This window comes from Ambystoma mexicanum, chromosome 5q, assembly GCF_040938575.1.
Source record: "Ambystoma mexicanum isolate Mex_15411 chromosome 5q, UKY_AmexF1_1, whole genome shotgun sequence".
In the NCBI taxonomy this organism is placed as follows: Eukaryota; Metazoa; Chordata; class Amphibia; order Caudata; family Ambystomatidae; genus Ambystoma; species Ambystoma mexicanum.
The window spans coordinates 927,515,228-927,542,979 of NC_090933.1; the positions used below are offsets into that span (position 1 = coordinate 927,515,228).

Sequence of the window (27,752 nt, forward strand, 5' to 3'; positions counted from 1 at the left end):
CTACCAAACCCCAGTTATCAGAATCTTCAAGAAACACCATCACATGCTACAACTACGCAGACGATACTCAAATCATCTACAAAATCAAAGACACCCAAGCCGATCTTTCTAACCTAACCGACTGTCTAAAAGAAATCTACAACTGGATGAATACCAACAACCTGAAAATCAACCCAGGAAAAACAGAAATCATGATCATACCCAAAGAACAAGAGAAGGAAACCGCCATCCCGTAGCCAACGGAAATGGGAATCGCACCATCACCATCTAAGGTAGTAAAAAATCTGGGAGTCCTGATGGACAACACCCTAACCTTAGAGCTGCAAATAAACGCAACTGTCAAGAACTGCTTCTTCCTCCTCCACACGGCAAGAAAAATACTACCTTTCTTCTCCTTGACACACAAGACACTCACTATCGTCGGCCTCATCATGTCAAGTATCGACTATGCAAACAGCCTCTACTTAGGAATACCAGAATACCTACTAAAAAATCTACAACGGATCCAAAACAGCAGCCAGACTACTCTCAAACTATCCAGAAGAGACCACATCACCCCTGCCCTAAAAACACTACACTGGCTCTCAGTAAAACACCATCACCTTCAAAACAATGTGCATAACGCACAGGGCAATCTGCGGACAAGGAGCAGAATTCCTTCAAAAGAAAATAATCTACAAGCCAACGAGACCCCTCAGATCAACTAACGAAATCCGCCTGGAACTAAAACCTTACATCAAGAAAAAACTCGGAGGCACCGCCTTCTACCAGCATCCCAAAAGAAATAAGGAACACCAAAGATCACCTTAAATTCAGAAAATTACTAAAAACCTGGCTCTTCGATACCAGAGACTAAAACCAAAGCAGCAGTAAGACAAACGACTAAACCAGAAAGGACACTGACAAGCCCCAGAACCGACTGATAACCATTCAGGGCACCAGGAGGGGTGACGCCAGACAGAGTGGTACACATGCGAGACCCATGGAGACGGAGGCAACAACCCCAGCCAATTCTTACCATCCCCAACCGCCGTATAGCTACAACTAGGTACCACTGGGTTGTGGAACTACCGAGATACCACCAATCACCGCACTAAGATATGGACACTGGTAGGTGCACTGCACTGGCCATGTGGGTGGGGGTGGGGAGCATGCAACGCTGTTGACAGAACGGGCGAAAGTGGCAGTGAGATGCTCAAGGGGCCTCGTATACAAAACGAGCACGAACCTCCAGAGGCGCATGATGCCTAAGCACCCCATCGAGCGAGATCACTCGAGCACAACTGGTCAACCAGGATATAGATGCCAACTAACCGAGACCACTCCTCCTCCGCATACACCTCTCAAACTCCAAACCAAACACAATCACAAACCTCCAGCACAAAAAACCGCACAAACTTGACCACACTGCAACAAAAGCACATAGACCCGCACATCAGTACACGACGACTACCGGCCGCATACACCCCAGGCCCAGCTGACGGACCCACCGGGCTGAGGCTGCCAACAGTACATCACTGCTCTCTTGCACTTTTCCAACCTCCACCCACTAACTCACCCGCCCTCCCTCCCTCTTTCAGAGCCGCCAGAGCGCCAGGGGACCACTCCGGTGGTGATAGTGCGCGGTACAAATGTCCTTTAACATTATTTTTTCCAGTAAAGGGAGATTTTTTGAGGTTTCGATTCTACCGTCAATTTCCCCATTCGCTCCTTCAGGGCCTTTCCGGTCATCGACTGGCACTTGGAGCAAGACAAGGTCTTATGCTCCACCCCGAGACACCATAGACAAATGGTGTGGGTCGGTCAACGACATTTTCGAGTCACAATCTTGACACTTCTTGAACCAGGTCTTTGGGGTAGTCTGTGTCGACTAAGAAGACATACTTGCGAGTAATAAATGAAGCGTGCCGTATTTCTTGAAGCAATAACATTCGTGGAAAAACGGAACTGAAGCCAACGGGCGCTGTGCGTGCTATATATGCCTTCAATGATGACATACTTGAGACAGAGGCCCTCGAGGGACATCAAGCCGACTGCACTGACGCACAGCGCCGTCTGCCAAATTTATTTTTATGAAGCAGCTGAAGGTGGATATCGAATACCAAAGATGTTAAAGGATATTTGTACCATGCACCATCACCACCGGAGTGGTCCGCTGACACTCTTGCGGCTCTGAAAGAAAAGGGAAGGGGGGGCGAGTTAGTGGGAATAAGCTGGAAAAGTGCAAGAGAGCAGTGATGTGCTGTTGGCGGCCTCAACCCTGTGGGTCCGTTTGTTGGGCTTGGGGTGTTTTACGGTCGGCAGTCGTGTGCTGCTGTTGCGAGTCTGTGTGGTTTGTTGTTGCAGTGTAGTGAAGTTTGTGCGGATTGTTGTGTTGTAGACTTGTGGTTGTTTGTTAGAGTTTGAGAGGTGTATGCAGAGGTTTGAAATTGTTAGTTGATTGGTTAGTTGGCATTGCTGTCCGGGAGTGAGGCGTTGAATCTGTATTCTCTCCAGGTGGGGTGTGGGGTCCCTTTCACACATCACATCCTCTCGCATTCATAACCTTCCAAATTCGGTCGCAGCCACCTATGTGAAATTTGTCTGTATGCAGGGCAGGCAGGCGTATGTGCGTCTTTCCACAGAAACATGGCACACATCAACGCTTGCAATTAGGTTCAGGGGCGGGACTTGCCTACATTCACAACTGCATACGGTCAATGCCCAGGCCAGTGTCCACAACTTAGTTCCATTGTGGCCAGTGTTCGCATTCACACAACTCTGTACAAGTATGATACCTGGTAGTAATTATGGGGCGGGTGAGGTTGTTGGCTGGAGATTGCTGGGGATACTGATTTTATGTCATCATGGGTGTCGCGTCCTATTGACTTAGCACTGTCGCTCTAGTTGTAGTAAGAGTTTCTCTGGTCGGTTCTGGGTGTTGTCAGTGGCATCCTAAGTTTAGTCCTCCTTTTCTTTGTGTTTTCCGTTCGGTTGTTTCGGTTTTTACCGTTGGAATCTGTGGTGTTGAAGAGCCAGGTTTTTAGTACGTTTCTGAATTGCAGGTGGTCTTTGGCGTTTATTTCTTTTGGGATGTTCTAGGTTTTTGCGGATAAGTGGGAGAAGGAGGAGCACCCAAGTTTTTTCTTAAGGTATGGTTTTTGATCCAGGCGGATTTCGTTGCTTGATCTGAGGAGTCCCGTTGGCTTGTAGATTGTTATTTTCTTTTATAGGAATTCAGCTACTTGTCCCCTGATTGCCCTGTGTGTTATGCACATTGTTTTGAAGGTGATGCGATGATTGTCTGGGAGCCAATGCAGTGCTTTTAGGGCTGGAGTGAGGTGGTCTCTGCTGGATAGTTTGAGGAGCAATCTGGCTGCTGCATTTAGGATCCGTTGTAGTTTCAGGAGGTATTCTGGTATCCCGAGATAGAGGCTGTTTGCATAGTCTATTCTTGACATGATGAGGGCGACGATTGTGAGGGTTTTGTGAGTGAAGGAGAGGAAAGGTAGGATTATTCTTGGCGTGTGGAGGAGGAAGAAGCATTTCTTGAGGATTGCATTTATTTGTGGTTCTAAGGTTAGGGTGTTGTCCATTAGCACTCCCAGATTTTTGTACTACCTTAGATGGTATTGGTGCAGTTCCCATTGGCCATGGAATGCAGGTGTGCTCTTGGTTATTGGAAATAATCATGATTTCTGTCTTTCCTGCGTTGTTGGCATTCATCCAGTTAAAGGCTTCTTTTAGACACTATTAGGGTTGAGTGATCGGCTTGAGTGTCTTCGATAGATTTGAGCGTCATCTGCGTAGTTGTAGCATGTAATGTTGTATTTTTTGAAGATTGATTACTGGAGTCTGGTAGATGTTGAAGTATAGCGGTGATAGTGAGGACCCTTGTGGTACTCACAGTCAACTCGTGGGGTGGATTTGAAGGGTTTTATCCATATGGTTTATGTTCTGTCTGCTAGGAATGATTTAATCCAGAGTAGTGCCATGTCTGTTGTGCCTATGTCTTCTAGTCTTTTGGTTAGGGTGTGATGGCTAACTGTGTCGAAGGATGCGGAGAGGTCGAGCAGAATCAGGGCAGAGGTTGTGTTGGAGTCCGTGTTCGTTTTTAGGTCGGCCCAGATGGATAGTAGTGCGGTTTCTGTTCCTCTTGGTGGTCTGAAACAGACTTGTGCTTGGTCCAATAGGTGGTGTTTTTCTACGTGTTCTTGGGTTAATTTGTATACGTATGTTTCAAGGAGTTTTGCTGGCTAGGGAATGTGAAATCGGCCTGTAGTTGGAGGTCTTCTACGTCGCCACTTGTGTTTTTTAAAAGCGGTTCGATATATGCCGATTTGAAGGCTTTTGGTACAATTCCTGTTGCTAGTGAGAGATTTAGGTGGTTTCTGAAGTATTCTGATGGCGTTCCTTGTGAGAGGATTGACTTGTAGATGTCAGGGGGTAGAGATCCATGGGCGATCCTGCTTTCTTGCTGTTTTACCAATCCATGGGTGATCCTGCTTTCTTGCTGTGTTTTACCAACAAGGAGACCACCTCTGCTGATATTTCTGGAAAGTTGTGGAGTTTGTGCTGTGGTTCTGTGTTGGGTCCGGTTGGTTGAATGTTGTGGTTGGTTTTGTATGATTTGTCGGATGTAGTTGATTTTGTTCTTGAAGTGGTCTGCCAGGTCATTGCAAAGTTTCTCTGAGGGATTTGGAACAAGTTACTTACCTGTAACTGTTGTTCTCCAGCATGGGTCTGGCATGGATTCACATGCTCATGAATATTCCCCGTCGTCAGGCTGGGAATCCTCGGTAAAGAAAAAACCAGTATCAGTTTCGTTTCTGATCTGTCTTTCGTAGTAATAACCAATCACTGGTCTCTGCGTCATACTGACCACAGCCAATGACTGCCCTCTACCTAAGCACCGCCTCTGGCAGCCATCTTCAGATTTGGAAGCACGTGAAGTGGCAGTATGACCAAGTGAAGAGCCGCAGAGGGGTAGGCGGGAGGGTTCGCATGTGAATCCATGCCAGACCCATGCTGGAGAACAACAGTTACAGGTAAGTAACTTGTTCCTTCTCCAGCATGGGGTCTGGCATGGATTCACATGCTCATGAATAAAGAATACATAGCAGTACACACATGCACAACCACGGGAGGTGGCAAAGGCTCAACATTAAGCATCACATCAACTCAACATTAAGCATCTTACCTCCTCACCAGGCTCACCTCAGGCAAACAGATTGCGCAGCACTGCTTGGCCGACCCTGGACTCCTCCCTGGAATCCCGGTCGACGCAGTAGAATTTCGTGAAGGTGTGCGTCGACCTCCACGTAGCAGCCCTGCATATGTCCAGCAGGGGCACACCAGATAGGAACTCCGTGGTAGCTGCGATCGCTCTGGTGGAATGGGCTCTCGGACGGCCAGGCAGCGGTCGGTTTGCCAACCGGTGACAGCACATGATACAGCCGGAGAGCCATCTGGAGATGGAAGCCTTCGAGAGAGCCTTCCCCTGATTGACAGGTCCAAAGTTCACAAAGAGTTGTGACGTCTTCCGAAAACCCTTCGTGCGGTCCACGTAGAACTTCAGCGCTCTAGCTACATCCAGCGAGTGCAAAGTCCTCTCAGCCGGCGACGAAGGCGACGGGAAGAACACAGGTAACACCAAGGGTTCGTTGAGATGGAAGTCCGACGGTACCTTGGGCATGAAGGAGGGGTGCGTCCTGAGCACTACCCTCGTGTCGTGGAAAGTCAAGTACGGGGCCTTGCAGGAAAGAGCCTGGATCTCTCCCACTCGTCGTGCGGAGGTGATGGCCACAAGAAAAGCTGTTTTCCACGATAGAAACTTCAACGGGGCCGAGTGCAGAGGCTCGAACGGAGGTCCCATGAGCTTGGTCAGCACCACGTTGAGCTCCCACGCCGGGGCCGGAGCCTTCACCGGCGGGAACGATCTGAACAGTCCCTTCATGAACTCTTTCACCAGACGATGAGACCACAAGGACGTCCGCCCCGTGGTTCTGGTGTATCGGGAGATCGCAGCAAGATGAATCTTGATGGACGCGTGTGCCAGACCAGCTTTGGCCAGCGTCAGCAGGTACGGCAGTACTTGGGGAGCCGTAATCCGTAGAGGGTTAATCTTCTGTGCGTGGCACCAGACAGAGAACCTCTTCCATTTGTGTCCGTAGCATTTAAGAGTCGAGGACGCCCTGGCCTTTGCAAGAACCTCTCTGCAATCGGCCGGTATGTCGTATCCTCCAAACTCTAGCGCTGCAGGAGCCAGGCCTGCAACAGGTGCGACGAGGATCATCCTGCACCGTGACCTCTTGAGCTGGTTGACGAGCCGGATTAGCAGAGGCAAGGGAGGGAACGCGTAGAGGAACAGGCCCTCCCAGGGGAACGAGAAAGCATCGCCCATGCTCCTCGTCTGGGGAAACCTGCTGGCGAACCTCCGGCACTTGGTGTTCGTCGCCGTCGCGAACAGGTCGATCTGGGGTGTGCCCCACCGTCGGAAGAGGCGATCCACCAGATCCTGCCGTAGTTCCCACTCGTGGCACGAGCGCAGCTCCCTGCTGAGTGAGTCGGCGATGGTGTTTTTTATCCCTGCCAGATGAAACGGCACCAGAAAAATCCCTTGGGCGACGGCCCAATGCCACAGGTCCTGCGCCTCCTTGGACAGCGCTGGGGACCTGGTTCCGCCCTGTTTCCTGATGTAAAACATGGTGGTGGTGTTGTCGGTGAAGATCCTCACCACCTTGCCCTTGAGGGACGGAAGGAAGGACCTGAGGGCCCAAAACACTGCACGGAGCTCCAGGACGTTGATATGCAGGGACTTCTCCGTCGGGAGCCAGAGTCCCCTTGCGTGCAGATTTTCGGTGTGCGCTCCCCACCCTTCCAGGGAGGCATCCGTGGTCACAGTCACCTGGTGGGCTGGGGTCTGGAAGTCCATGCCCGCCGTCAGATGCGCGCGGGTGCCCCACCACCGTATCGCTCGTCGGAAGCTCTCGTCGAGCTTGATCCTTTCCTCGAAGCTGCCCGTCGTCTGGATCCAGCGCGCATCCAGGAATTCTTGCAACGGGCGCATCCGGAACCTGCACATGGGAATGAGGTAGATGCAGGAAGACATCATCCCGAGGAGGGACTTGATGGACCTCACTTTGGCCGCGTCGGCCACCAACATCCGTTGCACCTTGCCCAAGATGGTCCTGGTCCTCTCCTCCGACGGGGAGGCCAGAAGGGACACTGTGTCGAGCCTCGCTCCCAGAAACAGTGCGACTTGCGCGGGCACCAGGTGGGATTTGGCGTAGTTCACGGAGAATCCCAGGTCCGTGAGGAGTTGGACGGTCCTTGCCGTGTGGACCACGGCGAGCTCCCTCGTCTTGGCGCGGATGAGCCAGTCGTCCAGGTAGGGGTAGACGTGGATCCCCTCGCGGTGCAGCTGCGCCGCCACCGGTGCGAGGCACTTGGTGAATACCCTGGGTGCCGACCGTAGTCCGAAGGGAAGGGCTTTGAACTGGTAATGACGCCCTTGGACCACGAACCTGAGGAATTTTCGGTGCCCCTTTAGGATGGGAATGTGGAAGTAGGCATCCTCCAAATCCAACGACGATAGGAAGTCTCCTTCCTCCAGCTGACCCAGGACGTGCTGGAGGGTGACCATCCGGAACTTCTGCGCCTTGATGAACTTGTTCAGACGTCGCAGGTCTAGGATGGGGCGCCATCCTCCCGTCTTCTTCACGAGGAAGTATCTCGAGTAGACTCCGGAGCCCCGAAGCCTCTTTGGGACGAGTTCGATGGCGCCCTTCCTGAGCATCGCCTTTACCTCCAGGAGAAGTTGAGGGACGTGAAGTTCTTTCCTGGCCACGGGGGGGACGCGCGGACACCTTCTTTGAAACTCGAGCGCGTGGCCCCGGGCCAGGGCGTCCAGCACCCAACGGTCGGTGGAGATGGACTCCCACACGCTGACGAAGCCCGCCAGCCGGCCTCCCACCGGGGTGCTTCGGTGGGGGCCCGACCCCACGGCCGGTTCAATCCTGCTTGGACGCGGCCTTGCCGCCTTGGCGACGACGGCGGGGTCCGCTAGACTTGCCTCGTCCTCTGTAGGCCTCTTGCGACGACGAGCGGGCCGCTTGATGGTAGGAAGCGAAACCGCCGCCGGAACCTTTGGAGGCGCCCTTGCCTCCGCTGCTCCGAAAGGGCGTCCGTCGTTGCTGCAGAACTCCAAGGGCCCGGGCCGTCTCAGTATCCGCCTTGATGGCCTGAAGGGAATCGTCCACTGTCTTCCCAAACAGGTTGTTCCCGTCGAAGGGCATGTCCAGGACTCTGGTCTGGACGTCCTGCCGGAAGTCCGTAGCTTTGAGCCATCCACGACGTCGAAGGCAAACGCCGTTGCCCAGCTGGCGGAACCCAGTGTCGGCGATGTCCGTCGCCACGGTGATGGCGTGGTCCGAGGCCACCTCACCTTCCTGCAGGATCTCCAGGGCCTCCGCCCTCTTGTCGTCCGGCAGAAAATCCAGCAGGGGAGCCATCTTGTACCAGAGCTCCCTGTCGTAGCGAGCCACGATAGCCAAGGCGTTGGCCGCTTTAATCGTCGTCGCTGCCGACGAGATGACTCTACGTCCCATAGCATCCAATTTCTTTCCCTCGCCGTCCGGCGGGGAAGTCGATGTGGAGGCCGCGCTCCCCCCCGCTTTCTTCCTGGCTGCCGCGGAGACGACGGAATCCGGGGTAGGCTGCGCCCGGAGGCACAGGGGGGCCGTGTCCGGGACCCGGTACTTTTTCTCGTACCGGTCTCTTCTAGCTGGCGTCGTGGAAGGGTTCTTGAGGAGGGAAAGGCCCTCATCCCAAATGTCGTCCAACAGAGGCACTGCGAGGACCGTCTTCCTCTTGGCCTCGCGCCGCTGATAAAGGAAGCCTTCCTTTTTCTTCTCCTCAGGGCAGAGTTGGAAAAGCTCGGACGCCCTGGAGATCATGGAGTGGAAAGATCCGATCTCGTCGGGCGGAGAAGCCCTGGCGGGAGGCGACGACGGAATATCCTCGTCGTATGCCTCGTCGTCCGTACCCGTCGCTGCCGTGTCAGTCCCCGTATCATCCCCTCGGGTGGACGGGGAGGAGGGCTGGACGGGGCGCGACGGTTGAAAAGGAGGTGGTGGATGGATCCTTCTTTTCTTGGTAGGGGGAACACCAGAAGGTCCCGGTTCTGGATCCCCCGACGGGAGAGGTTCCTCCGTCGGTAACGGTAGCCTCGTCCTTATCTCGGCGCATAAGGACTGTATGGCCAACAAAATGGCCGCCGAGTTGTCTTGCGGCGCTGGCAGAGGGGAATCCGACGGGCGAGCAGGGGCCCCGTCGGTATCCTCGACGATGTCGTCGTCGTCACCTGCGTCGGGGTCCATTCCGACGGGCTGGCCTTCTTCCACGCCTAGGCCGTGGCTTAAGACCTCGATCAGCTCCTCTTCTGAGGTTGAGGCCGAATCTACGACGACGCCCTGCCCCCCCTTCTTCCCCACGGAGGGTTTCACGGGGGTCCTATCGATGGGCACAAAAGAAGACTCCCTCCGAGGAGGCAGGGAGATTCTGGGCCCCGAGGTCGCCACCACTGGTGCAGCCTCCACAGGCTGAGCCAGGGCCGCCGCGACCGTTTCGATAGAGGGCTTGGTCGGATGGATCAAGGCCTTCACCACCTTAGGTGCGCTCACCGCCTTATCCTTGAGGGAGGGGGCACTGCCACGCTCCTCTGCCTTAGAGCTCGACCGGGGCCTCTCCAGGAGCTTCGCCGGGTGCTCGGCCTTCCTCTTACCCGACCCAGAGCGTTGGCTCGTGGTTGATGGTGCCGGGGAGGGTGCGCCCTGCCTGGCGCCCGTAGAGCCCGACCGTTCGGCGCTCCCGGTGCCAGCGGACTCGCGGTGCTTAGCCTTATGTTGGGCCCCCGTCGCCGGGGCGCCCTCAAAGGTCTTAGAAGACCGCTCGGATTTCTTCTTCTTCTCGCCATACGGGCTCTTACCCTCCAGCCAGTTGGCGAGACGTTGATGGCGGTCCTTCATGGTCCGTTCCGACATGTTGCCGCAAAACGCACAGTCCTTCTCCACGTGCGTCTTGTCCTCATGAAGGCAGTAAAGGCAGAAAGAGTGTTCGTCCTCAAAGACGTTCTGCAGCTGGCATCCAGGGCAGACCCTGAACAGCTTTCCGGGCGTCGAGCTTCCCTTCTCCTGGGCCATATCCGAGACCGGGCCTGAGAAGCTTCTGGAGTCCTCCGAAGTGTAGCTCGACAAAATCTTCACCCTTGAGGGGCGCAGACGAATCCAACACGGGTCCCCGTTGATCGGATGTAGGATCGGTGGAGCTTGAGGCTCTTTTGACCGAAAGAATCGAAGTTTTTTGTGAAAAAGCGCGAAAAATAGCACTAACGCTCGAGAGCAATAGCACGAGGATCCCAACACATGAACGTGCGGTAAAAATCTGAAGATGGCTGCCAGAGGCGGTGCTTAGGTAGAGGGCAGTCATTGGCTGTGGTCAGTATGACGCAGAGACCAGTGATTGGTTATTACTATGAAAGACAGATCAGAAACGAAACTGATACTGGTTTTTTCTTTACCGAGGATTCCCAGCCTGACGACGGGGAATATTCATGAGCATGTGAATCCATGCCAGACCCCATGCTGGAGAAGGGGTGTTGTCGCAGCTTGGTGGGTTTCTCATTTCTTTAATGATGTTGAACATTTCTTTGTGTGTTGGTGGCATTGGTGATTCCGTCATCATAATGCCTTCTCTTAACCTTTTGCATTTCGTTCTTGTATGCTCTGATTTGTTTCTGGAACAGTATTTGTGTCTGGGTTGTGTTCTTTCTTCCATTTCTGTTCCATCTTCTTGATGTCTTTTTTCATTGTGCTTAGTAGCGGGGTGAACCATTTTGCCATTGCTCTTTTTTTAATGGGGTGAATGGTTTTTCCGGGGTGATCTTATCAATTGTATCTGCAATCCATGTGTGTAGTAGCTGCGCTTTCCCGTCTAGGTCAGTCAGCTCTAGATCTATAGTTGAGGGTTTGGTCATCTCCAGCTGTTCAAATAGGTTGCTTGCTTTTACGCTTTTCCAGTTTCTTTTTGTGGTGGTTGCGAGTTTGGGGGGTTGGATGCAGACTCGAGTTGGTGGTTTTATGACAAATGGGATGAGGAGATGGTCGCTCCACAGTATTTGTATCAGCAGTGCTGTGGTGGTAAGTTTTTCCTTGGCGAAGATTGCATCGAGGGTGTGTCATGCAGAGTGTGTTGCCCCTGTGACTAGCTGTCTTAGTTTCATGGTTGTAAGTTGTCTAATCAGTGAGTTTTGGGAGATGGCGTGACTTTCTTCCAACCAGATGTTGAAGTTCCCCAAGATGATTAGATATTCGTGCTTGATGGCTATGTTGGTGATGGCTTCTATGAAGTTATCAACAAAGGTTGCATCGTTTGTCGGTGGTCTGGACACCAGGATGAATGTGATGTTGGTTTTTGGGTTTGCCGATAGGTTTATGACCATGGTTTCACAGTTGATCTTAAGATGTTGTCTGTTTTTATTTTCCGGTGTCCTTTGAATGCTTTTGCGATGCCTCCTCTTATTTTTTTCTATTTACTTGAAGGCATTAGACATTGGTTGGGAGGCAGCTTTGGAGTGTGATTTTGTAGTCATCCAGTCATGTTTCTGTGATGAATAGGATGTCATCGACTAGGTCAAAGATCTCTGTTGAGTGTTTTGACATGGATCTTGCATTTATTAGATTGCAGTGGAGTTTGTAGGTGTAGTTTGGTTTGGGCTGTTGTTGGGGTCGTCTTCTGATCGGCGTTGGGGTTTCCTTTCTGTTCGATCTCCAGTTGAGGTGTTGGCACGGGCGAATCTGTCGTCGAAAAGTTCTGCCTTGGGTTTTTGTTTTCATCAGGTTCTTCGTCCAAGGATTGTGGGTGCTGCGTGGAAGTTACTCTTGTTTTGGTGATGTAGGGCGTTTGTGTCCATTATGTTTTTTCGAATGTTGTCCATCATTCTGCGTGGTTACGTTAGGTTGTCTGCTGTTGCTGGTTCTTGCGTTGGGTTGGTTTGTTCTGGTGACCGGTTGTTTGCGAGGTATGGAGTTAGATACGATAAGGAATACGTGGGAGGACACAATCCATTCGAAATTGCCACTTTAACCAGTCAAAGGCTTCTACCGCATCCACCAGGGCCGGTGTGCGTGTGTTGACTTTTGATGATGTGGGCGATTCTTTGTGTGTTGTGTCTGCCTTGTATAAAGCCTGACTGAGTTTGGGGAGAAGTTCTAGGCGGTTTGCTAGGATTTTAGTGAAGATCTTGGCGTCTATGAAGGAGCGCAATTGGCCTGTATGAACAGCATAATGTCGGGTCCTTCCCTGGTTTGGGCTAACAAGACAACTTTGACTTCTTCGGTTGAGGGTGATCTCCCATCCCCTAACCCGAACGTGTTGAACAGGTAGGCCAATTGAGGGGCTAGGCCCCTCCTTGAATGTTTTATAAAAAGTCTGACATGAAGCCACCTGGACCCGGGTGTTTATTGGTGGGGAGTGAGGTGATGGCTCTGTGAACTTAATCCTTGGTTATTGCTTTCTCTTGGTCTGTCCTGTCTTGTGCCGTTATTTTTGGCAAGCTGCTTTTTTGCAAGTACTCCAATTGTCCGTTACTCTGGGTTGTCCATTTTGTATAGATTCCCGTAGAATTTCATGAATTCCCTCTTGATGGATGTTTGGTCTTATCTCACCCCCCTCTACACCCCTCCCCCCGGCATTCTGATCTTTAGAATAGGCCTATCTTTCTCCTCTTTCATCAGCATCCTTGCTAGGAGCCGGTCTGCTTTGTTCGCTTTAATATAGTATTTATGTCTGAGATGCATGGGGGGAAACGCTCTGCTCTATGTATGGTTTTGAGTTGGCCTCCGATTGCCCTGAACTCCCTCCTTATCTCCCTGCAGGCCTTGCTGCCATCTTAAGCATGATTATCTTCAACTTGGCCTCTAGGTCCTCCTCTACAAGTCTACATTCTCTGTCCCTCCGGGACTTTATTGCCATTATCATCCCAGGTATTGCGGCCTTGAAAGCATCCGATATTATGAGTGGGCTTACTTCCTGGTCTCGTTGGTTGGGAAGAAGTTTGCTATCCCCTCCCTTAGTTCCCATTCAGGATCTCGTCTTTAAAGATTTGTGCTGGGTATTGCTATCTCCAGAGCTCGGAGGCGTTAAGTGGTTTTTTAACTGTCAGCGTTATTGGGGCATGGCTCCCACCTCTTAACTTATGCTCATCTTTCCCTTGTATATGGGTTTCCTGTCAGGTGATTAGGTCTGGGTTTTCCTTTGTTCTAGTTATTTCTTTTTAATTGCCGAGTTTCGGCCCTTAATGTTCAGAGATGATTTTTAGTGACCTTTCCTTAGCCATTGTTCACGGGTCGTCTGAGTTTTTGCTTTGGGTGATGGGGTGCTTGGTTAGTACAAGACCTGGATCCCCCACCCTTGCTCCTCCATACCCCCCCCTTACTGGGGTGGCTCAACCGGCTCCTAGCCCCTCCAGCTTGCCCTCTTTGGGGTTTGAGTCCCCTCCCTCCCCCAGTGCTCCCCCTTGCAGGTCTTTCCCAACCCATGTGTCAAAAGGAACAAGTTACTTACCTGTAACTGTTGTTCTCCAGCATGGGTCTGGCATGGATTCACATGCTCATGAATATTCCCCGTCGTCAGGCTGGGAATCCTCGGTAAAGAAAAAAACCAGTATCAGTTTTGTTTCTGATCTGTCTTTCGTAGCAATAACCAATCACTGATCTCTGTGTCATACTGACCACAGCCAATGACTGCCCTCTACCTAAGCCCCGTCTCTGGCAGCCATCTTCACATTTGGAAGCACGTGAAGTGGCAGTATGACCAAGTGAAGAGCCGCAGAGGGGTAGGCGGGAGGGTTCGCATGTGAATCCATGCCAGACCCATGCTGGAGAACAACAGTTACAGGTAAGTAACTTGTTCCTTCTCCAGCATGGGGTCTGGCATGGATTCACATGCTCATGAATAAAGAATGCATAGCAGTACACACATGCACAACCACGGGAGGTGGCAAAGGCTCAACATTAAGCATTACATCAAACTCAACATTAAGCATCTTACCTCCTCACCAGGCTCACCTCAGGCAAACAGGTTGCGCAGCACTGCTTGGCCGACCCTGGACTCCTCCCTGGAATCCCGGTCGACGCAGTAGAATTTCGTGAAGGTGTGCGTCGACCTCCACGTAGCAGCCCTGCATATGTCCAGCAGGGGTACACCAGATAGGAACGCCGTGGTAGCTGCGATCGCTCTGGTGGAATGGGCTCTCAGACGGCCAGGCAGCGGTCGGTTTGCCAACCGGTGACAGTACATGATACAGCCGGAGAGCCATCTGGAAATGGAAGCCTTCGAGAGAGCCTTCCCCTGATTGACAGGTCCAAAGTTCACAAAGAGTTGACGTCTTCCGAAAACACTTTGTGCGGTCCACGTAGAACTTTAGCGCTCTAGCCACATCCAGCGAGTGCAAAGTCCTCTCAGCCGGCGGCGACGGGAAGAATGTAGGCAACACCAAGGGTTCGTTGAGATGGAAGTCCGACGGTACCTTGGGCATGAAGGAGGGGTGCGTCCTGAGCACTACCCTCGTTGCGTGAAAAGTCAAGTACGGGCCTTGCAGGAAAGGGCCTGGATCTCTCCCACTCGTCGTGCGGAGGTGATGGCCACAAGAAACGCTGTTTTCCACGACAGGAATTTCAACGGAGCTGAGTGCAGAGGCTCGAACGGAGGTCCCATGAGCTTGGTCAGCACCACGTTGAGCTCCCACGCCGGGGCCGGAGCCTTCACCGGCGGGAACGATCTGAACAGTCCCTTCATGAACTCTTTCACCAGACGATGAGACCACAAGGACGTCCGCCCCGTGGTTCTGGTGTATCGGGAGATCGCAGCAAGATGAATCTTGATGGACGCATGTGCCAGTCCAGCTTTGGCCAGCGTCAGCAGGTACGGCAGTACTTGGGGGGCCGTAATCCGTAGAGGGTTAATCTTCTGTGCGCGGCACCAGACAGAGAACCTCTTCCATTTGTGTCCGTAGCATTTAAGAGTCGAGGACGCCCTGGCCTTTGCAAGAACCTCTCTGCAGTCGGCCGGTATGTCGTATCCTCCAAACTCTAGCGCTGCAGGAGCCAGGCCTGCAAGTTCAGCGATTTCGGGTCGTGGTGGAGGATGGCGCCCCCTTCCCTGGAGAGTAGATCCGCGTCCACCGGCAGCTTGATTGGCGGGGACGCTGACAAGTCCAGAAGGTCCGGGAACCATATCTGCCTCGGCCACATCCTGCACCGTGACCTCTTGAGCTGGTTGACGAGCCGGATTAGCAGTGGCAAAGGAGGGAACGCGTAGAGGAACAGGCCCTCCCAGGGGAACGAGAAAGCATCGCCCATCCTCCTCGCCTGGGGAAACCTGCTGGCGAACCTCCGGCACTTGGAGTTCGTCGCCGTCGCGAACAGGTCGATCTGGGGTGTGCCCCACCGTCGGAAGAGGCGATCCACTAGATCCTGCCGTAGCTCCCACTCGTGGCACGAGCGCAGCTCCCTGCTGAGTGAGTCGGCGATGGTGTTTTTTATCCTTGCCAGATGAAACGGCACCAGAAATATCCTTTGGGCGACGGCCCAATGCCACAGGTCCTGCGCCTCCTTGGACAGTGCTGGGGACCTGGTTCCGCCCCGTTTCCCGATGTAAAACATGGTGGTGGTGTTGTCGGTGAAGATCCTCACCACCTTGCCCTTGAGGGACGGAAGGAAGGACCGGAAGGCCCAAAACACGGCACGGAGATCCAGGACGATGATATGTAGGGATTTCTCCGTCGGGAGCCAAAGGCCTCTTGCGTGCAGATTTTCGGTGTGCGCTCCCCACCCTTCCAGGGAGGCATCCGTTGTCACTGTCTCCTGGTGGGCTGGGGTCTGGAAGTCCATGCCCGCCGTCAGATGCGCGCGGGTGCCCCACCACCGGATCGCTCGTCGGAAACTCTCGTCGAGTGTGATCCTTTCCTCGAAGCTGCCTGTCGTTTGGATCCAGCGCGCGTCCAGGAACTCCTGCAACGGGCGCATCCGGAGCCTGCACATGGGAATGAGGTAGATGCAGGAAGACATCATTCCGAGGAGGGACTTGATGGACCTCACCTTGGCCGCGTCGGCCACCAACATCACTGCACCTTGCCCAGGATGGTCCTGGTCCTCTCCTCTGACGGGGAGGCCAGAAGGGACACTGTGTTGAGCCTCGCTCCCAGAAACAGAGCGTCTTGCGCGGGTACCAGGTGGGATTTGGCGTAGTTCACGGAGAATCCCAGGTCCGTGAGAAGTTGGACGGTCCTTGCCGTGTGAACCACGGCGAGCTCCTTCGTCTTGGCTCGGATGAGCCAGTCGTCCAGGTAGGGGTAGACGTGGACCCCCTCGCGGCGCAGCTGCGCCACCATCGGTGCGAGGCACTTGGTGAATACCCTGGGTGCCGACCGTAGTCCGAAGGGGAGGGCTTTGAACTGGTAATGACGCCCTTGGACCACAAACCTGAGGAATTTTCGGTGCCCCCTTAGAATGGGAATATGGAAGTAGGCATCCTCCAAATCCAACGACAACAGGAAGTCTCCTTCCTCCAGCTGACCCAGGACGTGCTGGAGGGTGACCATCCGGAACTTCTGCGCCTTGATGAACTTGTTCAGACGTCGCAGGTCCAGGATGGGGCGCCATCCTCCCGTCTTCTTCTTCACGAGGAAGTATCTCGAGTAAACTCCGGAGCCCCGAAGCCTCTTTGGGACGAGTTCGATGGCGCCCTTCCTGAGCATCGCTTTTACCTCCAGGAGAAGTTGAGGGACGTGAAGTTCTTTCCTGGCCACGGGGGGGACGCGCGGACACCGTCTCTGGAACTCAAGCGCGTGGCCCCGGGCCAAGGCGTCCAGCACCCAACGGTCGGTGGAGATGGACTCCCACACGCTGACGAAGCTCGCCAGCCGGCCTCCCACCGGGGTGCTTCGGTGGGGGCCCGACCCCACGGCCGGTTCAATCCTGCTTCGACGAGGCTTTGCCGCTTTGACCTCCTTGGCGACGACGGCGGGGTCCGCCAGACTTGCCTCGTCCTCTGTAGGCCTCCTGAGACGACAAGCGGGCCGCTTGACGGTAGGTGGAGAAACCGCCGCCGGAACCTTTGGAGGCGCCCTTGCCTCCGCTGCTCCGAAAGGGCGTCCGTCGTTGTTGCAAAACTCCCAGGGCCCGGGCCGTCTCAGTGTCCGCTTTAATGGCCTGAAGGGAATCGTCCACTGTTTTCCCAAACAGGTTGTTCCCATGGAAGGGCATGTCCAGGACTCTGGTCTGAACGTCTTGACGGAAGTCCGTAGCCTTGAGCCCTCCACGCCGCCTAAGGCAAACGCCGTTGCCCAACTGGCGGAACCCAGTGTCGGCGATGTCCGTCGCAACGGTAATGGCGTGGTCAGAAGCCACCTCACCTTCCTGCAGGATCTCCAGGGCCTCTGTCCTCTTGTCGTCCGGCAGGAAGTCCAGCAGGGGAGCCAGTTTGTACCAAAGCTCCCTGTCGTAGCGGGCCACGATAGCCAAGGCGTTGGCCGCTTTAATCATCGTCGCTGCCGACGAGATGACTCTGCGTCCCATAGCGTCCAATTTCTTTCCCTCACCGTCCGGTGGGGAAGTCGATGTGGAGGCAGCACCCCCCCGCTTTCTTCCTGGCCGCCGCGGAGACGACGGAGTCCGGGGTAGGCTGCGCCCGGAGGCACAGGGGGGCCGTGTCCGGGACCCGGTACTTCTTCTCGTACCGGTCTCTTCTAGCTGGCGTCGTGGAAGGGTTCTTGAGGAGGGTGAGGCCCGCATCCCAAATGTCGTCCAATAGAGGCGTCTTCCTCTTGGCCTCGCGCCGCTGATAAAGGAAACCTTCCTTCTTCTCCTCAGGGCAGAGTTGGAAAAGCTCGGATGCCCTGGTGGGAGGCGACGACGGTACATCCTCGTCGTATACCTCGTCGTCCGTACCCGTATCATCCCCTCGGGTGGACGGGGAGGAGGGCTGGACGGGGCGCGACGGCTGAAAAGGAGGTGGAGGGTGGGTCCTTCTTTTCTTAGTAGGGGGAACACCAGAAGGTCCCGGTTCTGGGTCCCCAGACGGGAGAGGTTCCTCCGTCGGCAACGGTAGTCTCGTCCTTATCTCTGAGCATAAGGACTGTATAGCCAACAAAATGGCCGCCGAGTTGTCTCGCGGCGCTGGCAGAGGGGAATCCGACGGGCTAACAGGGGCCCCGTCGGTACCCTCGGCGATGTCGTCGTCACCTGCGTCGGGATCCATCCCGACGGGTCGGTCTTCTTCCACGAAGAGGCCGTGGCTTAAGACCTCGACCAGTTCCTCCTCCGAGGTTGAGGCCGAATCTACGACGACGCCCTGCCCCCCCCTTTCTCTTCCCCTCGGGGGATTTCACGGGGGTCCTATCGATGGGCACAAAAGAGGACTCCCTCCGAGGTGGTAGGGAGACTCTGAGCCCCGAGGTCGCCACCACTGGTGTAGCCTGCACAGGCTGAGCCAGGGCCGCCGCGACAGTTTGGATAGAGCGCTTGGCCGGATGGATTAAGGCCTTCACCACCTTAGGTGCGCTCACCGCCTTATCCTTGAGGGGGGGGGGGGGGGGGGGGGACACCGCCTCGCTCCCCCTCAGCCTTCGAGCTCGACCGGGGCCTCTCCAGGAGCTTCGCCGGGTGCTCGGTCTTCCTCTTACCCGACCCAGAGCGTTGGCTCGTGGTTGATGGTGCCGGGGAGGGCGCGCCCTGCCTGGTGCCCGTAGAGCCCGACCGTTCGGCGCTCCCGGTGCCAGCGGACTCGCGGTGCTTGGCCTTATGTTGGACCCCCGTCGCCGGGGCGTCCTCAAAGGTCTTAGAAGACCGCTCGGATTTCTTCTTCTCCTCCTCGCCGGACGGGCTCTTCCCTTCTAGCCAGTTGGCGAGACGTTGATGGCGGTCCTTCATGGTCCGCTCCGACATGTTGCCGCAAAACGCACAGTCCTTCTCCACGTGCGTCTTGTCCTCATGTAGGCAGTAGAGACAAAAAGAGTGTTCGTCCTCCTTGAAGACGTTCTGCAGCTGGCATCCAGGGCAGACCCTGAACAGCTTTCCGGGCGTCGAGTTTCCCTTCTCCTGGGCCATGACCGGGCCTGAGAAACTTCTGGAGTCCTCCAAAAGCGTAGCTCGACGAGATCGTCACCCTTGAGGGGCGCAGACGAATCCGACACGGGTCCCCGTTGATCGGATAGAGAGTCGGTGGAGCTTGAGGCTCTTTTGACCGAAAAAAAGAAGTTTTTTGAGAAAAACGTGAAAAAAATAGCACTAACGCTCGAGAGCAATAGCACGAGGATCCCAACACATGAACGTGCGGTAAAAATCTGAAGATGGCTGCCAGAGGCGGGGCTTAGGTAGAGGGCAGTCATTGGCTGTGGTCAGTATGACACAGAGATCAGTGATTGGTTATTGCTACGAAAGACAGATCAGAAACGAAACTGATACTGGTTTTTTTCTTTACCGAGGATTCCCAGCCTGACGACGGGGAATATTCATGAGCATGTGAATCCATGCCAGACCCCATGCTGGAGAACCAAGTGTCCTCCCTCTTCTTTTCCTCCCCCACTGCCTTGCGCCCCCCCCACCCTCCCATGGTGCTTCTTTGCTTCATCCTTATACCTACAGGCTTGCATTTATGTGGCGGAGCCCTTTTCTGGGGATTCGGGTTTCTGTGAAGATTTCTCTGGTGTAGGTCTTGAGCCATTCAGGCCCCTTTTCTTTACTTGCAAGCTTTCCATTGACTCTTGGATTGTTTATTCCCACGCCTTTCTTTTGGTTGGTGCTTTATTAAGCCCCGAGTCGCAGTGAAGGCTGGTTCCACTTCTATGCCAAGGATGTTTGCTCCCTCTATCGAAGTGATTCTCCTTTGCCTGCTTTCGAACTCTAACATGAGGCAGAACGAGAAAGACCATTTGTATTTAAGGCCTCGCTTCATTAGGTCTTGCACTACCAGGCACATCATTCTCCTCTTTATGAGCGGGATCTGGGAGAGGTCTTGGAATAATTGTATTGGGGCACCTTTAAATTTAAGATCATCTGTTCGTCTAGCAGCGGCAAGGACCTTCTCTTTTTCGGTGTACTTGTTCATGGCTACCAGGACGTCTCTTTGTCTTGCTCCGTGTTAGTTTCTTTTTGGCCCCCGTCTATGGATTCGGCAACCAAGATTTTGGCAGGGTCTGCTGCGTCTATTAGGTCTGCGAAAATGTGTTTTAACTGTCTGTGGTAGCTCTGCGTCTCCAAGGATGTTTATCTTCTGTTCTTCCGAGCCACCGTATCGTCCGGCATCGTTACCTCAGCTGCGCGTTGCTGCTTCAGGTGTCCTATTCTGCAGATCTCGGTGAGGGCTGGGAGCCTCTATTGCCGATTATGCTCAGACTGGCTCTGGGGCGCACACGGTTCGTAGTTTCGGTGCAGCAGCCTTTTCTCCCCGTCAATTGATGCCTCCGGAGGTGCGCGCAGCATCTGGCGTTTCACGTTGGGTCCGCTGCAATGTCAGATAGGTGGGACCCTTGCTTCTACACCCAGAATATGTCAATTATTGCCAGGGGAGATGTTTTTCAGCATTTAATCCTGGTTTCTGAGCTGGTGGGGGTGGAGAGCACCTCTTAACGGTTTGCCATATCACAATACATTATTCTTCTTCTGGGCCATTAGGGTTATCGTTTCCTCGGGGTCCAAAACCCTGGGTAACCGGAAACGTCATTTTGCCATTTAAAGGAATACGTTACTTACCTGTAATTCCTGTTCTTCAGCATTGGTATGGAAAAAGTTACTTACCTGTAACTTGTTCTCCAGCATGGGGTCTGGCATGGAGTCACATGCTCATGAATTATAAGATTACTCACCGTAGTGACCACTTTACTCCTAGTCCATAGTCCCCTTTCCTCCATACTTATGGGACTCCTCCATCCTTTGGGACGGGACCGGAGCACTTTGTAAAAAGCATCACTTTTTTCAGAAATGTGTCCTTTTTACACGGGGTACCGCATGCAGCTGTATCCCCGCCCTTCTTAGCTCCGCCCAGTGCATCACCCATCAGTCCTTTTCTATCACCAGGTCAGAGACCTTTAAGCAATAACAGAGGAACCTTATTAGAGGGGACGGCGTATGGAGGAAAGGGGACTATGGACTAGGAGTAAGGTGGCCACTACGGTGAGTAACCTTATAATACTCCTATGTTGAGATTCCCAAGCACTCCTTACAGGAACTACGGGTGGGTGGAAACCCCCTACTGAAACAGGTTTTTCAGCACAGCCTGGCCAAACTGAGCATCAGATTTAGAGCTCAAGTCCAAACAGTAATGTTTACAAAAAGCCGATGGGGAGGCCCAAGTAGCTGCTTTCGCGATGGTCTCCCAGGGGACATTTTTGAAAGGCAACAGCAGCTGCCTTGGCCCGTACCAGATGTGCATGAATCCCTTTAGGAGGCTGGAGACCCTGGACAGTGTAAGACTCCGTAATACAGGCAGCAATCCGTCTGGCGATGGTTGCTTCGGAGGCCTGCTTACCCTGTGGATTACCAAAAGTCACCAATAGTTAAGAACTCCTAAATTCAGATGTTCTGTCCCGATGGAACTTAAGAGCTCTTCTACCATACAGGCAATGTAAAACCCTTTCAGCTTCCGAAGCCGGGTTTGGAAAGAAGACAGGCAGGGAGATTGATTTAGATGGAAATCAGAAACCACCTTTGGTAGAAAGGAAGGATTTGTCCTCAGGACAACCTTATCCTTGTGGAAAACCAAGAAGGGATGCTCCACCGAGAAAGCTTGGAGCTCACTCCCACACCTTGCCGAAGTAACGGCGACCAAGAAGGACATTTTCCACGAAAGGTGTTTAAGATCTACCGTAGCCATTGGTTCAAAAGGCTTATGGCACAAGGCCGTAAGGACCACGTCCAGATCCCACGTCGGATGCGGATTGCGAACAGGAGGGTAAAGACGCATTAGACCCCGCAAAGTGCCTTTTAACCACTGGATCTGACAGTGAAAAAGAGCACTGATCCGTGTAAAGATAGGCAGCAACAGCCGAAAGATAAGTCCTGCATGAAAGGACATGAATGCCTGACTCTGCTAGATGAGACAAAGGACAGTACCGTATCGATCGTAGCCACCCTAGGGTCCAGTTGCTTGGCTAAGCACCAATGGCTGAACCAAAGCCATTTGTTTCTGTATTGAGACCTCGTTGAGGACTTCCTGGCTGCCTGAATAACGTGCATGTTTTCAGCAGACAGGTTGAGTTGCCCTAAAGATCTGAACTCAGGCACCATGAAGCCAAGCTGAACGATTGAGCGGAGGGGTGCCACAGCTGTCGATCTCTCTGGTGAAGCAGGTCGGGGATCAACGTAAGCCTGATCGGTGCACACACCGACAGATGTTGAAGCTCTGAAAACCATAACCTGGCCGGCCACCACAGAGCTATGAGCAGAAGAGAACAGTTCACTGTTCCTCAGCTTGCAAATCGTCAGATGAATCAGAGGCAGAGGCGGAAAAGCATAGGCCCTCATGTGCCAGGGAATCTCGAGAGCATCTCCCAGCGCGTTTCTGGAGGCATACAGAGGAAGCTTCTTGTTTGCCGACGTTGCGAAGAGTTCCACTTCCGGAGTGCCCCAACACAGGAAAATCTGTAAGAGGACCTCCGCTTTCAATTCCCATTCGTAGCTGACCATTGTTTGTCCGCTCAGGGCATCTGCCATAACATTCAGCTGGCCCGGGATGTGTACAGCCACAACCCAGATGCCATGCTGAACCGCCCATTCCTAAATCTAAATTGCAAGATCCACAAGAGCAGGGGACTTGGTGCCCCCCTGCTTGTTGATGTAAAACATGGACACCACATTATCCATGCAGACGCGGACCACTTTGTTGGCAATGACCGGTCTGAACGCCTTGAGCACCAGGAAGATCACCAGAAGCTCCAGATGATTTATATGAAGGTCGGAGACTTGAAGGTCCAATGTCGCACCCAACCCCAGAAGGGAAGAGTCCGTTGTGATTGTCATCATCGGAGCGAGTTCCTGAAAACACTTGCCCACCGACAGGATGCTAATAGGACGACCACCACTCCAGGTCCACTCTCATGAAAGCTGGAATCGATACGACATGCATTACTTACCGTAATAGCATTTCTGATTGTATCTGCTTATTCACATGCTGTGCATATGGTCCGACATCCAGTGGTAACCGCGGAGTATTGCATCTGGTCTTTCGGGGCCGAAACGGGACGTCAGCATAGGCGTGTCCGTAACACTATCCCGATCGTGACGTGTAGTGTACCCAAAATCCCTCACGCGCCGAGGTCCCTCCGATTGTATTTTTTCTGCCACGAGGGAGCCCAAGGCTATAGTGAGTGAGTACATAGAGAGAGGGAAAGTAGTAAGACGTCTATGTTCCTTCCACCCCGAGCAGGGAGGTAGGGTGGGCGAATGTGAATCTAAGCAGATACAATCATCAGAAATGCTATTTCGGTAAGTAATGCATGTCTTCTGATGTAATCTGCTTAGAATCACATGCTGGTCATAGACTAGCAAGCAGTACCCAGAGTTGGAGCTGGGTTGTGAGAAGGAACAGTAGAGAAAAGATGTCTTAGTACTGCTTGTCCCACCTGAGAATCAGACCTAAAATGAGTGTCTAGGCAATAGCGTTTTGTAAAAGTCTGTACAGAACTCCAGGTTGCCGCTTTGCAAATGGACTCAAGGGGAACATTTGCAATGAATGCTATGGATGCCCCAATGCCCCGAGTACAATGTGCTCTAGGCTTGAAGGGCAGTTCTCTTTTAGCAAGAGAGAAACAGTGTGATGCATTTGACAATCCACCTTGAGATAGCTGATTTAGAGAAGGATCCCCTTCTCTACCAGCTGCCACTGAAACAAAAAACTGGTTTGTCTTCCTCAGTGGTTTCGTTCTTTCCAGGTAAAACATGACTGCCCTGCACACCTCTAGTGTGTGTAGGCTTCTTTCGGCCATGCTAGTGGGATTCTGCAAAAAGGTAGGTAGTTCAATCGATTGGTTCACATGGAACTTGGAGATGAACTTTGCCGCAAATCTGGGGTGAGTGTGCAGAACCACCGTATCCCTGTGGACTGTAACAAAAGGGGTCTAGAACAGAAAGTGCCTGTAGTTCGCTAACCCTTCTAATAGAAGTGAAAGCCACTAGGAAGGCCGTTTTATAGGTCAGTTCTTTCAGACTTGCCTTATGGATAGGCTCAAAGGGCGCTCCCATGAGCTTGGTTAAAACCACATTTAGGTCCCATCCAGGAGCTGGGTGAGAAATGGGAGGATAAATCCTCTTAACCCGTTCCATAAAGGCTTTAATCACCGGTATCTTCCACCACAACACTTTGTTGTGGTGTAGGCTGGCAGGGCAGCCAGATAAACCTTTAGGGAATTGAAGACTAACCCAGAGTCCAACAGGTGGGTTAGATACAACACAATGTGTGTGGGTGAGCAATCGATGGGATTGACGCCCTTGGAATTGCACCAGATGACAAACGTTTCCATTTGCTGGCATAGCAATAACGTGTGTTCAGTTTCCTAGCTTCCCCGAGTATGTCCATGCACCTCTGAGGGAGCTGTAGGTGTCCAAAATCTGACTTCAAGCTGCTAAATTCAGAGTTTGTGGGCATGGGTGTAGGGTCTCCCCCTGTCCCGAGACATGTTATACGGGCAGGGTAGTTTCACTGGTGGGGGAGAGGGACATTTCCATTAGATGAGCGAACCAGGGTTGGTGGGCCCACATGTGGGCCACCAGTATCAGGTTAACTGGTTCATCTTGTGCACTATCTTGATGAGAAGGGGAGACCGGGGGGGGGGGGGCAGAGCGTAGACAAATTTCCCTGACCATGTTATCCAGAGACCGTTCCCCTTGGTTCTGGGGTACCTGGAGGCATAATCTTGGCATTGGGCGTTCTCCTGAGTAGCGAACAGGTCGATCTCTGGGAAACCCCATTCTGCGAAGACGTTGGACACAATGTCTTCGTGTAGCCGCCATTCGTATTCTTCGGGCAGAGGGAAATCTCTGCTGAGTATGTCTGCCAAAAGATTGAGTTCCCCTGGAACATGTTGGGACAACAGAAACATCTTGTGTTTGAGAGCCCATATCCAAATGTTTTGGGACAGCTTGGATAGCCCTGCAGAGTGAGTGCCCCCGTTTTTTCAGGTAATACATGGCTGTAGTGCTGTCTGTTAGAATCAGCACCGTCTTCCCCTGTAGTTGCACCTGAAAGGCCTTCAAACCCTTAAACACTGCTTATAGCTCCAGTAAGTTTCTATGGTTGGACTCTACTTGAGGGGACCACCCTTCGTGCGCTGTTTGCTAAAGCAGGTGAGCCCCCCCCACCCTGTGAGAGATGCGTCTGTAGTGAGAGTGGCTTCCACTGCAGGGGTGGTGAAAGTCTTCCTCTTCAAGAGGTTTTCTCTTGACCACCACTGCAGAGAGAGAACAAGGGCTGGCGAGACAACTACCAGATCTTCCCATTGTACGCTGGCCTGACACCACTGGCTGTTGAGCCACTCTTGCATGGGACGCATGCGCAGCTGTGCGTGGGGAACCAAGTGACGCCATCATTCCTAGCAAGCGCATGGCCTTGCGCACCGTCACCTCCCGACTGGCCACATATTGAGGGATCTGAAAAAGCATGTTCTGAACCCTCTCGTTGGAGGGAAGACAAGACCGTCTTCTTTCCGAATTAGAGCTCCCAGAAATTCTTTTGTTTGACTGGGGACTAGATTGGATTTCTTTTAGTTGATTGAGAAACCCAGACTGAAGAGAAGATCTACTGTTTTTTGGGTGTTTGAAAAACATGTGTCGAATGAGTCTCCCGTGATGAGCCAGTCGTCGAGGTAAGGGTAAACTGGGACTGAGTCTGCGCAGGTGTGCTGCAGCCACTGCCAGGACTTTGGTAAACACCCTTGGCGCTGAGGCGATGCCGAAGGGGAGTACCTTGAATTGGTAATGCCTGTCCTCCATCATGAACCTTCGATATTTCCTGTGCGCTGGCAACATTGAAATATGAAAGTATGCATCTTTCATGTCCGATGTTGCCATGTAGTCCCCTTGTTTCAGTAATGGGATCACCTCCTGTAGTGTTACCATGCAAAACTTCTGGGGTTTTATGAACTTGTTCGCTGGGCGCAGGTCTGTCCAGAAGCTGTGGCTCCTCTGGGATTGGGGCCTCTACCTCTGCCGCGCGTTTCTGACCCCTTGCAGGGTAGTATGCGGTGCTTCCCGAAGTTTGTCCTGTGTTGAAGTTCCCCGTGGCAAAGTTTTGACCAGCACGAGCTAGCCCTCGAAATGACCGCCGACAGTTATTACCTCTCTGGGGGGAAGGTTTTTGTGTGATCTGTTGTAGAGACTTAAGAGTCTCATGCTCTTTCTTAACTGTTTCCAAGGCCTCATCCACCGCTTTCCCGAAGAGGTTAGATTCCTCAATGGTATTATTGATGAGGAAGGCTTGTGTTTCCGGTTTAAAACCTGAAGCACGGAGCCAAGCGGGTCTTTTAAGTAGGGTTCCTTGGGCAAGAGACCTGCCCGCTATTTCCGCAGTGTCCAGGGTGTTTTTGATCACATGCTGGTTAACTTGTCTTCTCTCGATTACAATGGAGAGAAGCTTGGATTTGGCGGGTTCAGGAACCTCTTGGAGGCCTTCCTGAAGCAGGTTCCACTGAGCATGAGCATAGCTTGCCAATAGTGTGGCATTATTAGCAATATGCGTAGTGTGACAGCCGAAATGACTAGTTGGCCTAGAGCATACAGTCTTTTGGATTCCTTGTCCGGAGGCGCTTCCCCCGTGGCAAGGGGTACTCCTGCCCTTTTCTGGGTGGTAGTCCCTACCAATGAAAAGTATAGAGGGTCGGAGGGGGAAGGGCGAACTAGTTTTTCCACTCTTGGGTTCACTGCCCGAGTTTCAGCTGGTGATACCAATGAGGGGGGCTAACCTTCTCTTGATAGAAGGAGGGGGATGGCTTGGCTAGATGGAGGCTTCTCCCTTAAGGATATCCTCTAAAAATCCTGCTAAGGCACAGCCTCTTGAGTGGAGATTTGAAAGTATTCAGCTGCTTTTTTCAACATGGAGTTGAAGGCCATTTGGTCATCTACAGGTGAGGCCTGGCGAGCCGGAGTGGATGGAGGAGAATCGAGGCACAAAACATCAGTGTCCTGATCTTGTATTTGTATTTATTTTGTTTATATAGCACATTACACCAAAACGCTGAACATTTTAACAGGATACATAAAACAATAACAGTAGAAGCAAAATTACAATAATGTATCAATCCAACAAAACAGTGAGAAGAGCAATTAAACTGGAGGGAAGAGAGCTGCGCAGTAGAACTGAGAGGGAGAGGGAGGGGTGAGGAGGAGAAGGGGGAGGGAAGGGGAAAAGGGTGAGAGTGGGGAGGAGGGAGAGAGGAAGGAGATTATCAGGGGGGAAAAGGAAGGAGGGGGAGCATGGAGGGGGGGAAGGGGTTTCATGGCAGTGAGTGGAGAAGGAGAGATTTAAGGGATGTGCGGAAAGAGAAGAAATAGAGCAGATAGAGAGAGGTAAGGAGTTCCAGTGCATGGGGGCAAGGAGCTGGAAGGAACGGAAGCGGGAGGGGGCACAAGGGGATGGAGGAACGGTGAGAAGGAAGTGGTCTGCAAAACCAAGGGAGCGGGAGGGAGTGTAGAAAGAGGGAGGAGAGATAAGGGGGAGCAAGACCA

The 27,752-nt window shown here is 52.9% G+C and overlaps 1 protein-coding gene across 2 annotated transcripts in view; it reads right to left on the reverse strand.

Annotated features, from left to right (window-relative positions):
- PABPC1 (poly(A) binding protein cytoplasmic 1) overlaps window positions 1–27,752 on the reverse strand; it is a 503,278-nt gene that overhangs the window by 12,706 nt on the left and 462,820 nt on the right. The window lies entirely within an intron of this gene.